The following is a 16,614-nucleotide window of genomic DNA, read 5'->3' as shown; positions in this document are numbered from 1 at the left end:
TTCATCATCCTCTTCAGCCACAGCACCTGGTCCGTGATGCCCAAGCTGCCACCGAGGAGCCAGGAGACATTGGCCAGAGAGTAGAGCAAGGTAGGAGAGGCGGTCTGAGGCTCAAGTCCACAGTTCCCCCAAGGTCTGTGAGGATAAGTACTAGGGGAAGATTGGTGGCAGTAGTTCCAAAAAATGGGTAGGTGCTTCTGCTGTCTTCTAAGCTGGGCTAGGTCAGCCTTCCCTGCTCAGTTCTGCTTGGCCTGGATGGGCTTTGACTGGCCTATGACCTGGTCCCTGCTCTCTCTGTCAGCTGTGCCTTTGGGGTGATGGTGGGGGGGGGGAGCTCTGAGAAGATGAATTTCAGGCCTCTTTCTCAGTAATGCTGTCTACATCAAAGGTAGAGAGCCTCCCTGTGGTGACCCTGATAGTCGCCATGCCCTTTAGCACCCTCTGGCCCACTGATTGTCCAGGATGGTGTCCTAGTAGGGCAGGAAGGATGTTGTTGACCCAGGCAGAGCACAGGGTTCCTGAGGGTAAAGACCCAGGCCACAATGTCACCAGGGCAGAGCAAGGGTTACAGCTTCTGTGTCCCCATCACTCCTAGTCAGCATTGTTCCTGGACATATGGACTAGGGGAGGTGGCAGTGACAGAGGCTAGGACTTTTGAGATCTGTGACTGGAATTTGGGAGAGTATGTCCAGCTGTACCAGAGTAACTTAGCACATCCTTAAGGTTTGTAATGGCCTGCCCCCTCCTCTCATAACTACCCCTCATGTACTCTATAGTACAGTCATTCTGGTCTCTTAAATCAACCCATATACAATATTCAATCTCCTACCTCCATGCCTTTGCACAGGCTGTTTCCTCATTCTGGGAATACTCTCCCTCCTCATCTCTGCCTCTTGGACTCTATGGCTTCCTTCAAGGCTCAGCAACTACATGAGACGTTCCCTGATTCTCACAGTGGGGAGGGGGAAGGAAAGAGAATAAGTATTTAAACAGCACCTACTATGTGCTTAGCACTGTGCTAAGCACTTCTTACAAATATTATCTCATTTGATCTTCACAACAACCTGCAAGGTGGGCACTATTATTATCCTTGCTTTACAGATGAGGAAACTGAGGCAAACAGAGGTTAAGTGACTTGCCCAAGGCCACATAGCTGTTTGGTATTTGGCCTGACTCCAGGCTCAATGCCTTATCCAGAAATTACTTCGTATTTTTTTGCATATGTTCTATATTGTTGATCTTTGTACATGTTATTCCCCATCCTCCCCAGAGAGAGCAATCTCCTTAAGGGTAAGAGCTGGTTTATTCTTTTGTTTTCGAATCCCTAAGCCTGGCACATAGTCAGCACTTAGTAAATGCTTGCTGAATTGAATTGCTGCAGCAAGCATGACTGACTCTAACTGGCCAGAGAGCTGCCCTGCACCTCCTTCCCTGGAGACTGAACTCTCCTTCCTTCTCACTTTTCCTTCAGGTCCCTGGTGAGCCTGATGCAGCAGCCTCGTCTGGATACAGAGGCTGAGCCCCACATCCTTGGAGGCCGAAGCTCAATGTTTCTTGTGTTGCTCAGGTTCCCTTGCCCTCAGACCAAGTCCTACCCAACCAAGAGAACCTGAGCTTGGCCCGTTTCCAGCTGCCATTTGTGACTTTTTGACTTGGCCGAGGCCTGGGGCCAATTAAAGGCAGTTTAGTCACAGAATAGGGCACAGAATCTACTTATTTACTGAGTCATTATCCGATGATGCCAATTAAGAGTTCTTGGATGGGTTTTTAATCCTTGTGAGGCCTCCATGGAGCCAAGGTGACAATGTGTAATTAATAAGCTAACCAGGCCACTAAGTGACTCATGACATTATCCACAAGGAGGAAGGCACAATCCCCCCTGCCTTGGTGGGCCTCCTTCTCCCAGGGAGCCATTCAGGAGAATCAGAGCTGAGAGGCAACAAAGCCAGAAGGAGGGAGACACACTATTTGCCAACTTCTCTACAACAGATGATGAAAAGCCAACAGGGTAACATAGCTGCTAAAAAAAAATTTGTTTCATCTGGAGCTTCATTAATAGAGAGGCAGTGGGGTGGCTAAGTCAGTCTCTGAGTTGGGAGAGCCCTCAGCTCAAGTTCTGCTTCTGACAGTGTCCCTTAGCTTTTTAGTACCCTCTCCCTGGGCAGTTCTCTAAGATTACAAGTTGCAGAGCAATTGTTGAGCCACATTGGTGAAGGGAGTTCTTTCTCTATGCCACTGAAGTCACAGGTCCTGACCTCCTCCTCACCCCAGCTATAGTAGACATCTAGCATCTACAATGAGGGAGGTGACTCTGCCCTGGTTGGTTCTGGTTACCACCATTTTCAAAGACATTGACAAATTGGAATGTGTCTAGAGGAAGATGACCAGGATGGTGAGGGGTCTGGGGCCATGCTATGCAATGATCAGTATAAGAAGCTGGGGATTTAGGGCCTGGAGAAGGCATGACCTGAGGGAGAAGTGGAATAGGATTGAAGGGCCATCTCATAGAAGCAGGGTTACATTTGTTCCTCTTGGTTCAAGAGGTGAGAACCAGGAGAAGAAACTCAGGGGTGGGGAACCTGAGACCTCAAGGCCACGTGTGACCTTCTAGGTCCTCGGGTGCAGCCTTTTGACCGAGTTCAAGTTTTACAGAACAAATCCTTTTATTAAGGGGATTTGTTCTGTGGAATTTGGATTCAGGCAAAAGGCCGCGCTTGAGGACCTAGAGGGCCACATGTGGCCTTGAGGCCGGAGGTTCCCCACCTCTGGACTAGAAGTTGCCAAGAGAAAGATTTTGGCTCAAGATAAAGAAAGACCTTGCTAACAATTAGAGTTGCCCAAAGGCAGACTAGCCCAGGGCTTCTTAAACTTCTTCTATTCTCGACCCATTGGCAGCACTTCATAAACAGCATAAGAAGCACTGGACTCAGCTACCTGTGAGGAGTAGATGTGTTCACTGGAAGCAAGCAGTAGATGGATGTGCTGAAGTAGGTGCTTAAGTTCTATGATCTCTTTTGGCTCCAACCAATGGACTCAATGAGTGTGAGAAACCAACAATCAATCCGTCTCACCATGGTAATCAACCATAGTGGAGACAATGAAGCAAGTTGGCCAAGTCACCTGTTCTTGGTGGCCTTGAACCAGTAGAGAAGGCTTAGGTTCTTGTGAGGGAAAGCAAGAACAGGCTTGATTGGGACTGTCATCTGGATGTATCTCCAGGTGGGTGTGCCAGTGTGTTAATGGATGGAAGTGGGAAAGGAAGAAAAGACTAGATGTCCATCAGGAAGCTAGAAGGCCTGAAATCCAGAGTTGGGAGAACGTACTTTACTCTGCCTAGGCCATAGAAAAAGTGAGACAACAAAACTAGACGAAAGCAGACCCAAGGATCCTAGAAGGCTGAGATAAGGTTAGAGGCAAAAGCAAATAGCCAATTGTAGGGATCCGAGGAGAATGAAGCTGAGGAAGTTGGATGAGAAAGCATCCGAGAGCAGGTGCCAGCTCTGGACAAAGAGTGGTACCAGGCCTTGGCCACCACTGAAAGCTAGAGAGAGTGAGGGAAGTGACTGGAATCATAAGTGGCGGCTGCCTGGCTCTGAAGGGGACTCAAAGTTACTAGGCCCAACATCTGACCTACTTAAAGCTGTCACAGGCTGACGTCGAAACGTCCTCTGGATCCCAAGTGGATGCAGTGTTCTTACAAGCCCCTGCTTTATCTCCAAGAGACTGCGAAAGGAAACTCAATAGTCTCAATAAAAGGGGTGATGCCTATGTGAGTCTTGCTTTATTATTGCTCAGCTGGCCCTGGCACACTGAGCCTCTGGCCAAACTTCACTGTGGGCAACCCTGAAAGGCAGCTGCTGTTCTCGTATAATTCCCACAGGGGTGGAGCTCTAGGAAGCAGGGCCATTCCTAGGGACTATGGAGGCTGCAGTGATCTGTAAGGGCTGGAGCCATCCCTAGGGGAGATTGAGTTATGGAGAGAACAGAGGGTAAAGGAGTATGGATTTGGAGGCTGCTAGAGGCAAGCATATTCAAAGCAGAGCAAAGTAGCCACTGACAAGCTGACACCAAGGGAGGAGACAGAAGCACTGCAAAAAGCAGACAGGAGAACTGATAAGACCCAACAGTCTGGGGCCATTCAGTGCAGGGGCCAATAGTTCTCCATACCTCACTGAGCCCTGAGGATCTCAGTGTATTTCAGTCTAAAACAATAGCTATTGCTCATTATGAGGATCCTGAGTCATCAAGAAAAGGTCAAATCATGTTCAGAGTCCTCTATTTCAGAAGGCAGGGAAGTATGTTGTTCATTGTAGAAAGATCTTCTATCCAATCTGGCTAAATATGTCAAAGTTTTGGCACTTAGTACAGGTCTGTAACCTAAGGACTAGCCACTCGCTAAATTGGGAGAGCTTCATCTATAACAGGGCTGTCCAACCTTTGGTTTTTATCGAAACAACAGACAATATATTTTGATTTGCCATTTTAGTGAGAGCTCTGCAGTAGCTCAGCTTCATTTATTAAAGCATTTATATAAATTTCTATGTTTGTAGGAGGGCCACATGAATAACACTGTGGGACCACATTTTGGATGGCCCTGATTGGCCAAAGGGTTAGAAATATTTGTCCACCACAATTCTGTGTCTAGTTACATTGGTGCTCCACCTGTCTACTAAATCACGTTGTTGTTCAGTTGTTTCAGTCATGTCTGACTCTTCATGAGCCCATTTGGGGTTTTCTTTGCAGAGATACTGGAGTGGTTTGCCATTTCCTTCTCCAGCTCATTTTACAGATGAGGAAACTGAAGCAAACAGGGTGAAGTGACTTGCCCAGAGTCACAGGTAATAAGTGTCTGAGGCTGGCTTTGAACTGAGGTCTTCCTGACTCTAGGCCTGATACTCTATCCGCTGCAGTGCCATCAAGCTGCCCCCTACTAAGTCATAGAATGTTCGATCTGTATCAGTTGAGGGAATAGCCATACTGAAAAAGTCCTGTATACATTTGGAATCCCAGCTCTGCTATTTATCAGGTATGTCTCCTTCAAGGCCTTGAAGCTAAAGCTAGGCAGGTGACCATTTGCCAGATATTCTGGAGACAGTATTCTTGTTCAGATATGGGCTGGACCATATGGCCTCTGAGGTGCCATCATTTTTTGGGATTCTGAGATTCCTTTCTTCTCTTTTGACTCCAGTTTCCTAAACCATAAAATGGGGGCTTTGGACTATGTGCTCTCCAAGGCCCCTTCCACTTTCAAATCCTATGACTATGGCTTGAGCTGGGCCTTGAAGAAAAGGTAGGCGTGGGGGAAAGGGAAGACATTCTAGATAGGAGGAAGGGCAGTTGCAAATACAGAGGCAGTAATGCATTGAGAGTGTCCTAGAGAACAATGAGTAAACCTGTACAGGTGGAGCAAAGGATTCATGTATAAGAGAAATTAGAGATAGGTAGAGAAGTAGATTTGGGCCAGATTGTGAAGGTCCTTGAATGACATGCTAGAGAATCTGAACTTTATCCTTTAGACAATGGGGAGCCATTGAATGTTTTTGAGTCAGGGAGCACCATGGACAGAGTAGTGTTTTTGGAAGATGAATCTGGAAGCCTATGCCTAATGGGAATTGGAGAAGAAAGATATAGGAAGCAGAGAAGCCACTTAGGAGGCCACTTCAAAGGTCCAGCCCAAAGGTAACGAGGGCCTGGACCAGAGAAGGAGATACAGGAATGTAGAAGGGACAAATGGGAGAGACATCTTGGAGGACATGGTGACTGGAAAAGGTATGAGGAGGGAAGAAGAGAGAGGAATCAAGGAGTACTCCTGGGTCACTAGCCTGAGACTTGTCTAAGAGGAGGCTACAAGCTTTTTCTTTCCCCTGTGCCGAGACTGCGGATCTCAGTCCCCTAGTGGATCAAGAAAGTTCTTCAGTGTTCTTTCTGGCCCTGGGACACCACAGGGGGAGGGCAAGGTGTCCAGACCAGCTCTGATACCATATGTGTCTTTGTTCTTGGTGTAGCCAGCCCCTTTCCTAGTAAGTGCACAGTCATATCCTTCCTGTAGGCCTCTGAATGTGAGCCTGAGGATAAAGGTCATGTATCAATTTGAATTGGCTATCGATGAGGCGATACCCCCAGCATCCTTTATACTACATCACTTTGGATCCAAGTTCAATTCCTTGTCTTTCAGCCAGCACTTGCCTTTTTCAGTTTTATTGTCTTATTCTTTTGGTTTTCTTCCCCTGTAATACTTTGAAGTCAGAGACACATCTATGTCCTGCTCGGTGCCCTTCATTCAAAATTGTTCTGACGATCAGACAGATGTGCCATTCCTGGGTACCTGGGCTCAGGGATTGGGCTGGCTTAAATTCAAGAGGGGCTTGGACCCCATCTTGTCAACGTTACTCCTCCAAATCCCATCCCTGTCTGACATCAAGTTTATTCTTGTTGTCTTGAAATTGACAGAGCGGCTATGCTGGGCGGGGGTGATGGATGTTTGCCTCAGCGATGCCAGGCCGCCTGTGTACAAGAGCATGTGACTTCATTAAGAGCTGGGGCATGTGGCCAGAGCCGCCCCTTTCTCATCAATCCCTGGCTGGTAATAGACCACTCTTTGACCTCTGCTCCTGTCTGTAACGTTCAAAAGCTGTTAATTTGATTGTAGTTCATCAAGGCAGCTCTCCCAACCAGGAAGACTGGAAGGCAGAGGTGGGCATTTGTATGTAACAATTCCCTCTTTGCCCCCAGAAAAAGCACTAAGGATTTTTTGCAGTTGGCGTGAGGTTCTATTCCATGTCCATTCCAAGATTTGTGGCACTCTCTCTTTTCCTGCTTCTCCCGTTGGCAAGACTTTAGGATCCATTCCTCAGGGAAGCTTCAAGCCCTCTAGTTCTGGGATATTTAAGAGAAGGGAATATGGCTGCCATTCTTAAGCTAGAGGAATGGGTTAGCTGGGTTACTGAGGTCTTCTCCAGCCCTATTCTGTGAAATGATGGCTTGCAATAGCCTTCTTTCAATTCTTTCAACTCATCAGGCCCTGAATACTGTCCAGGGTCCTGGAGACTGGAGGTCCCAGAGCTGCTCTACGTGAATGACTTCTGTAAAGGCCTAAAATGCATGTGTGCCTGCATGTGAGTGCACGTGCACACACACACACACACACACACACACACACACCTGTGTCATATACTGGAAAGAACACTAGAATTGGAACGGCTTCAAATCTGAGAATCATAAAATCATATATTTAGAGCTGGAACGAACATCTAGCCCAAACCCTTGAACTTTTTAAATTAAGACATTGAATCCCAGAGAGATGAATTGATTTATTTGAAGTCACAGATAGTAAGTGGAAGATTCAGGATTTGAACTTGAGTCTTCTGGTTCCAAATCCACTACTTTTTATGGGGCCACAGTTACTGTGTGACCTTGGGCAAGTTACTTCCCTTCATGGGCCTCAGGTTTTTTCCAGCTCTAAGCCTATCATGCCTACTGTCCTGGGCTGCACAGTGAGTGGAGCTGTGAGGACACAGACCTCCCTCCAGAAGCAAATAGAATCCAAGGTACTTTGGAATTCATAGTCAGGGAGCTGACATTTTAGAGAAATGTCAATTACTCCTGATACATGGCTCCTCTTGGGACTGGCTGCTTGATAACCACCATGCAGCCTGGCTGGGCTTTTTCCAAAACAGCCCACAGGCATGCCCACCTTTCTCAGTTACAATGGCCTCTCCTACCCTCCTGTTGGACAAAAAGTTTGTTTTGTCTTTTGAGGCCTAGAAAAGAGGATCCTTAGATAACTCCTTCTTAGATTCTGTTCATTCTCATCTATCTCTCTCTCTCTCTCTCTCTCTCTCTCTCTCTCTCTCTCTCTCTCCCTCTCCTCCCTCCCTCCCTCCCTCCATCCCTCTCCTTCTCTTTCTCCCTCTCTCTCTCTCAATTCCACTTTTCTTTTAGGTCACTGTCAGGTCCAAATACCAAGCTCCTCTCCCCATACCCACCCATTAAATATTCCCATGTATGAAAGTACAGTTAATCCAAACTACCCAACATGTTAACCATGTCTGCTAATCAGGTCTTATTCCACACCTGGAGTCCACCATTTCTCTACTGAGAGTGGTGAAGCAGGTTTCCTTGTACATCCTCTTGAGTCAAGTGATCTCTCACTGCTTTGATCAGAGTTCAGAAGTCTTTCAATGTTATTTTCCTTTACACCACTGTGGTAACAATGTATACAGTTTTCTGGTTCTTCTTGTTTTATACTCTATCAGTTCACCAAAGTCTTCCCAAGTTTCTCACATTCACCTTTCCATATCACGATAATAGTCCATTATTTTCATGGGCCATAATCTGTTCAGATGAGCACTTACTCTCTTTTTCATTTTCTGCTACCACAGAGTGCTGCTATAAATATTCTGGTGTATAAAAGTCTGACTACCTTTGGTTCTGAATCAATCTGATTGTACTCTTACCTAGCCCACATCTAGTCCATAGTCTACATGAGGCCTTTCTATATGTTGTTGCTTCACAGTATACACAGTTTAGTAACTTTTCTATTGTAATTAGTGACTTTTCTAGTATAATTCCAAATTTTCTAGACCAGTTCACAGCTCCATCAGCAGTGCATTAGTATGCATCTCCTTCCTAAACCCTATCAATATTTGACATTTTTCTCTTATCATTTTTAACAATCTGATGTGTGTCAATGATATTTTGGTTTTAATTTCTCTTATTATTAGTGATTTGTGGTATTTTAATATGATTGTCAACAACTTTCATTTCTTCTTTTGAGAACTACCTGTTCATATCCTTTGTCCACATGCCTATTAGGCAATGGTTCTTGTTCTCATAAATTTGTATCAATTCCCCATAAATCTTGGATTATCAGATTTTTAGCATAGATGTTGGCTGACAAGACTTTATTTCATCAATTGATAGCTTCTTACTGATGGGTAAACCATTGGATGACTGGTCTCTGCCTAGGATTGCCATTTCTTGAGGAGCCCCAGACTTGCTACTCCCTTCATTCACAGCTCAGCTCACTCTTTGGACTGCTCTAGCTCCCTTCTAGCTGCCTAACAGGTAAGAACCTACTTACTAGCAGGTACGGTCCTGCTTGTGGGTTCTCTCTCCCACCCATTTTCCAGCTCTTCTTTGTATACTGCCTTCTCTCATTAGATTGTAAACTCCTTGAAGGCAGGGACTGTGTTTCTTTTTGCTTGTATATATGCTTTGCATATAGCAAGTGCTTAATAAATTCCTGCTACCTTGCCTTGGCTTGCTAAGTAAGTGCCTAAACTGCCCCTACCCTTTAACTTACAGATTCCACTAACAGGCATATACCCCAAAGAAATCAATGAAAAAAAGATTGCCCATATATTCCAAAATATTTACAGCCACACTTTTTGTAGGAGCAAAGAACTGAAAACAAAATCAATGCCCATCAACTGAGGATTGGTTAAATAGCTAGTGGCACATGAATATAATAGAATATTACTGTGTTCTAAGAAATGATAAATAGCATGAATACAGGGAAACATAGGAAGACACAAGAACTGATTCAGAGGGAAGTCAGCAGAACCAGGACAACATGTAAAAACATGTAATAACAATGTAATTGGAAAGAACAGCAAAAATGGAAATGAATACTATGAAGTTATACTGATTACGGCTAGACCCAAAGAAGAAATAGAAGAATTTTTATCCCTCTCTTTTTGTAGAGTTGGGGGATCATGGATGCAAAACACTACATATCACATCAGACTTGGTGGTTGTGTTGGTTATTTTTGCGGAACTTTTTGTTCTCTTTATTTTTTCTGTTATAAGGGGTGACTGAAGGAAGCAGAATGTATTGGCAAATTGAGGTGATGTAAGAACAAAATATTTCAATAAAAATTTATTTAAAACAAGATTGTTTCTCCCTTAAAATTCAACATCTCATCCAGCTGTGGAATTGTCCTGGCCTATACTAGCAGACTGTAAGCAGCCTAGCCTAGCTACTGGCCTATACTAGCAGATTGGACCAGCCTAGCCAAATGTAGAGAAGTTCTTCAACAGTAGTTGGCCATTTGAGGGTAAATTTTTTGGCCATGGTCGACCATAAAACAAAATCACAAAATATGAAAAGATCTACAGAAAGGCCACCAATACCTTGGGTGGATCCTCTGTGGAGAATTGATGGGAGGCCATGGTCAAAAATTGCATAGGAGGAAAAGGGGAGAATGGACCAGAATGTGTATTAGTGAAGCGAGTATCCATACCATTGTCTAACCTCCCTTATGAACTCTAGTCCTACACTTCCAACTGCTAGACACTTCCCTGGATGTCCTGGTGTCACTGCAGACTTAGTACGGCCAAAGAAAAGAATTCATCATCTTCCTCTGCCCCCTTCCAAATTTCCCTGTTTTAGTTGACTCTTCACCATCCTTTCAGTCATCCAGGCCTGCAGCCTCAGTGGTGGCAGTGGATCATGATGATGACAACAGTGAGGCAGTGGGTGGTGGCATTCTTGAGGATTTTCTCTCCTTCAGATTCCCCCTCCTCCTTCTTAGCCAATCCATTGACAAGTCCTGTTGATTGTACTTCCACAACGGCTTTTGTAGCCAGCCCCTTCTGTGCACTCTCCTAGCCACTGCCCTCATTCAGGTGCTCATTACTTGTCATCAGGACATCTATGATATCCTCCTAATAGGAGGCCTGACTCCCACTTCTCCCCTCTCTAATATATCCTTCACAAGGTCACCAAAATTGCCTTCCATGGGATATGTCTAATCCTTTGAAAAAATGGAGGGAGGAAGAAAGGATGGAGAGAATGCAGAATTCAAACTATAGTATGACCAACCTGACAACTTCCTGACAAAATTATAACATGTGTTATTAAAGAGAAGGTTAGTGTACATCTATAAAGGGCCAGCATGGCTTCATTCAGAGCAGGCCATGATAGGCCAACTTCACATCCTTTTTCTTTTGCAGGGCTACTCAACTTACAGATTAGGGGAATGCTGCGGAAAGAGTTTACCTAGATTTCAGCAAACCATTTGACAATGGCTTTCATATACTTGGGAGGGGGCAAGGCCCAGAGATGTGAGCAAGATGAGAATCCAATCAGATGAATTTGCACTTGGTTGAATGGCTACAACAGCAGGGGAGTTGTTAGGGACTTGGTGCTAACTTGGAAGGAGGGGTCCAGTAGAGTGACCCAGGGATTTGGGCCAGGTGCTGTTGACCATTTTTCTCAAAGACTTGGAAAAAGGCATAGATGGAAGGCTTATCCAATTGCCAATGCTATAAAGTGTAGAGGGAGGGATGGCTAACATGTTAGGTGTCATTGAACTAGCGCAGACATCACTAGACTGTGACCCTCAGTATCATTTACTGACAATTGGGGATGGACAGACATTAGGCAGTTAATGGGGCAGGGGAGGGTGCTCCTAATGAAAAGCTGCCAATAGAACTGAGCTGAGCAACAGGTAGCATGGCGCAGATGGTCAGTTTGGGGTACTGGAAGGAGCCAGAGAACTTGGGTTCAAATCATTTGTCTGCTAGTTACCAACTGTGTGATGCTGGGTAAATCCTTTACCCACTCTGGACTTCAGTTTTTCATCTGTAGAATTCTCATTCTACAGTTTGACTCAGTGACCTTTAAGATCTCTGCCCGTTGGAGCTCCAGGAACCTAAGTTATGGGGTAACTGAGTTGAAATCAGCATGTGTTTGTTTGTTTATTATCATGCCCATGTTAATCCAGAGGTTTGTGGACTGGCTGGTGCTTTTGGAGGGTTTCTTCCTCTTCCCAGAGACTGAAGGAGCAAGGGAGTAGATTGAGATGAGGGGACAGAGAGCACAAGGCTGGCACTCAAGTCCTGGGGAGCAGGGCCGGTCAGCTTGTGACTTCCTCGCCAACCTCACTAGTGACATCTTCTGTAATTTCTTCCCCAAACCAACTCCCTTGAACCCTTTCAATGCAACTGTAAAGCTGTTTCATTCTGGACAAAGGATCTTATTAAAGATTTGTAACCATGGGGTTTGCCTGCCAAAACAAATAACTTGGGTCTGGACTCCTCTGGGCTTGGAATTGGACTCATTCAGCTGCTGAGGCAGGCACTGACTTTTAGATTTATTGAATGACCATGGGGCTCTGGCTGATGGCCTTGGACTAGAGGGGTAGGGGCCTTCCTGCCTGCATGGCACAGGGCCCACAAGCTTCCTCCATGAAGGAATGCAGGGACTGAGGAACCCCATGAATAGATCACCCCCATCCCTCTTCCCGGTCTCCATAACTGTCAATGGTACCCCTTTATTCTCCCCCTGCCCCACTGCCTCCTTCCCAGGCTGTAGTGAAAATCAAAGGACAGAGTGTCCTGGAAAAGGCTTTTAAAACTGTCAAGAGCTGTATTAGTGTAAGGGATGGCTGTTGTTGTTATTCAGGGCTCTGGGACAGAAACTCGAAGGGACCCAGGGGCCCTAAGCAGGAATAACTCACTGAGCCCTGAACTGAATAGAATTGAAATCAGCATGTATTTATTTTTCAACTGAACTCTCTTCTTTGTTTTCTTCCCAAAAACAAACCAAAAAAAGTCTCAGGAGCCAATTGAAGCTGGTCTGGAAGCTCCATATTTTCTAAAAAACAATTGAACCAGAAGATGAGAATCCGCTCCAAATGGCTTCTGAACCAGACTGAGCCTCCTCGAGGAGCTATTTTTACCTCCTCCCCTCCCCTGCCCATATTCTATCCATCTCTAAGCCATTGATTCTTTTTCCGCAGTGTGTCTAAGCAATACCTCTTCCTCATCATCTCATGCCTGGCTTGCTGCAGCAGCCTCCTAGCTGGCCTCCCTGCTCCTAGCCTCTCTCCCAAGCAGGAGGTAGAGGTGAGGCAGAGCTGGAAAACCAAGGGGGAGGAGAAGGTGGCAGATGTTACCATGGACAGCATAGAGGAGACATTCCCTCCAAGGTTCACATGGCTATAGTCATGGCTCACGATGGGGAATTGGCTTCTTGTGATGGCATTTTTGCAGGGGGGGGGTGTAGGGTACCAGGGAATGGAGACTGGAAGTATAGTCATGGCTTGTAGGAGCAAGGACCAGGCTTTATTTGGGGACTAGAGAGCCTGTAGCCAGAGTTGGAGGAGTGCTGGGGAAGAGGGCAAGAGACCAGCTGGGTCCTGGGTCTCCTCCCTCTTGTTTCTGCACTGTTATGTGGGTGGGTGACCCCAGTCGTTTGTATCAGCAGAAGTTAGAGAGGCTCCACAGGACAGGGAGCAAGTGGCTATGAAACTTCATCATCTGATCTAGCCCATTAGTCCCTGCCCATCAGATTTCCACCAGCTGAGTTTGCTCCTAGCTCCCATCCCAGAGAAGAGCTGCTGGCCCTGGTTGCATGGACCATGAGCAACACTGCCCTTCCACCTGCCCCATGAACCATCCATAATCTGTCTTCCTCTGGCATTGTTAAATCACCCCCTACTCATGGGGGGGGGGCTGCTTTTTTCTTCAGATCTCAACTTGCTCCCATGAACTTTAAGGACCATTTATCCTCCACCCCTCATCTCCCAACTCAGGTTCTCAACTCCATTGAGGAAAGCCCATTTGACATCTACCACCAGCTCCTGCCTGTGAGCCATCCCAAGAAGTCCTGCTACTTGGAATGCCTGTCCTCTTCCCTCTACCAATCTTCCTTCCTTCCTTCCTTCCTTCCTTCCTTCCTTCCTTCCTTCCTTCCTTCCCTCCCTCCCTTCCTCCTCCCCTCCCTCCCTCCCTCCTTCCCACCTTCCCTCTGTCAAATAAAAATGTAGATTCAGAATCAAAGAACCTAAGTTCGAATCCTAGTTTTGTCTCTTACTACATAAGTGACCTTGCCCAAGTAATTTCACCTCCCAGAGTCTCAGTTTCTTTATCTGCAAAATAAAGGCATTGAACTAGATGATCTCTAAGGTCTCTCCCAGGAATAACTCTATGACTCTAATGCAGGGGCCTATCATGGGTACTGGGGAATATGGGTCTGAATAAGGGATTCATGTTGCAATCAATGACCCTGCCTTCATGAAGCTTACAATCCTTTTGCTCCCTCAAAACCCCACTCAAGATTCATCCCACCTAGACTAGATGCTCCCTGAGGGTAGATACATTACTGCTAATGGACCAAGAGCTGCTGTCAGCAGGGACAGGCCCTGCCTTTTCCTCCTTCTGTCTCCCCCAATATCCGGTACAGGGCTTGGCACACAGAAGCCACCAAAGAACTTCTCTTGCCTGACTATATCACTGGAAACATTTCATTGTACTTCCCTTCTTGAAAAATTCACCCAGATTCCTATTTGTCCAAAGGTACGAAGTAGTTCTCTGTGCTAGAACTCTGTTTTGTTTCTACTCATAAAGAACCAAAAGTCCTCCACTGACCTGCAGTGACTTAGAATCATAGGCTCTCAGAGTGGGAAGGGGCCTCATTGGCCATCTGGTCCAATTCCCACCCTGACAAGTATCTAATCAAGCTTTGTTTTGAGACTTCCAAGGTGGGGATTCCCACTGCTCCCTCTCCAAGCTCTGCTTGTTAGGAAGATTTTCCCAGCATCAAGCCTAGATTTGCTTAGATTTGCAAGTTTTGGTTCTGCCCTCTGAGGCCAAGCAGACCCTTTAAAATACTCGAAATAGCTATCATGCCCATGACTTCTTTAATGAGCCATTCTGGAATTTTTTCAGGAGCTGAAGTCAAGTTCACTGGTCCATAGATTACAGAGTCTGTCCTCTTCCCTTTTTGAAAATCAGGACAATAGTTGCCCTTTTCCAACTTCCCACATTCCAATCTCTAAGCTCCCCTAGTCTAGGGTGGGGCCCCAGTGGATGACTAGGTACTCTGCAGGTCTGTATCCCCTAAAAACCATACCTCTTAAGCCCTATGTTTGTGTCAACCAGAGGATACAATTAATTCAAAGCAAAAGTGTTTCATGGAATGGCAGTCTAAGAGAAGTGCCGTAGTAATTGCTCTGTGAAACCAAGGCAAACTGTCACAAATACACACAGCATCAGTGGGAAGAAGGACATACCTATGGCCAGGATGCACGTGTGTGTACTGTGTGTGCATGGATCAGGACACACCTGTGGCCAGGATGCGTGTGTAGTATGTGTGCATGGATCAGGGCATGCCTGCGGCCAGGATGCATGTGTATGTGTAGCATGTGTGCATGGATCAGGACACACCTGTGGCCAGGATGTGTTTGTAGCATGTGTGCATGGATCAGGACACACCTGCGGCCAGGATGCATGTGTGTGTAGCATGGGTGCATGGATCAGGACACACCTGCGGCCAGGATGCATGTGTGTGTAGCACGTGTGCATGGATCAGGACACACCTGTGGCCAGGATGCATGTGTGTGTAGCATGGGTGCATGGATTAGGACACACCTGTGGCCAGGATGCATGTGTGTGTACTGTGTGTGCATGGATCAGGACACACCTGTGGCCAGGATGCATGTGTAGTATGTGTGCATGGATCAGGGCATGCCTGCGGCCAGGATGCATGTGTATGTGTAGCATGTGTGCATGGATCAGGACACACCTGTGGCCAGGATGTGTTTGTAGTATGTGTGCATGGATCAGGACACACCTGCGGCCAGGATGCATGTGTGTGTAGCATGGGTGCATGGATCAGGACACACCTGTGGCCAGGATGCATGTGTGTGTAGCATGGGTGCATGGATCAGGACACACCTGTGGCCAGGATGCATGTGTGTGTAGCATGGGTGCATGGATCAGGACACACCTGCGGCCAGGATGCATGTGTGTGTAGCATGGGTGCATGGATTAGGACACACCTGTGGCCAGGATGCATGTGTGTGTAGCATGGGTGCATGGATCAGGACACACCTGCGGCCAGGATGTGTGTGTAGCATGGGTGCATGGATCAGGACACACCTGCGGCCAGGATGTGTGTGTAGTATGTGTGCATGGATCAGGACACACCTGTGGCTAGGATGTGTGTGTAGATGTGTATGTGTAGTATGTGTGCATGGATCAGGGCATGCCTGTGGCCAGGATGCATGTGTGTGTGTAGCATGTGTGCATGGATCAGGACACACCTGTGGCCAGGATGCATGTGTAGTATGTGTGCATGGATCAGGATGCATGTTTGTGTAGTGTGTGTGCATGGATCAGGCTAACCCTGATGTGACTGATTTTCTCCACCTGGTTGATATAACCCGAGAGCATGGGTAACAGAGATGATGAGGGGTTTGGGCTTTAAGAGGATAGAGATGGGACTGAAGCTGTAATTTCGCTGGGAACTCTTGAGTGAGGAAACCCTCTACCAATGCAGGTCTGCACCTTCTCTATAACTTAGAATTCCCTGGGGCACTAAAGTGGCTTGTGTAGGGACTTGGACCAGGCCTTCTTGGAAGCCATATTCTCAAACATCATTCTGCTTTTGGCTAGCCTTCTGGTGGCAGGCTCCCTTGAACTTAGCTGGGCTAGCTCTCAGGGGACAGACCCAGAGTCTATCTCCAGGCTCAGACCCAAAGCTTGGGATGACTTGCCATAGCTTGGGCTCTGTTGGTGTAGCCTTTGAGATTCCAGGGTCACCTTCATGTCATGTGGAAACATCAGTAGAATGACTTATGGGAATATATACACCTTCCTAAATGC

The sequence above is a fragment of the Trichosurus vulpecula genome, chromosome X, assembly GCF_011100635.1.
Source record: "Trichosurus vulpecula isolate mTriVul1 chromosome X, mTriVul1.pri, whole genome shotgun sequence".
NCBI lineage: Eukaryota > Metazoa > Chordata > Mammalia > Diprotodontia > Phalangeridae > Trichosurus > Trichosurus vulpecula.
This window is presented reverse-complemented; position numbering follows the sequence as displayed.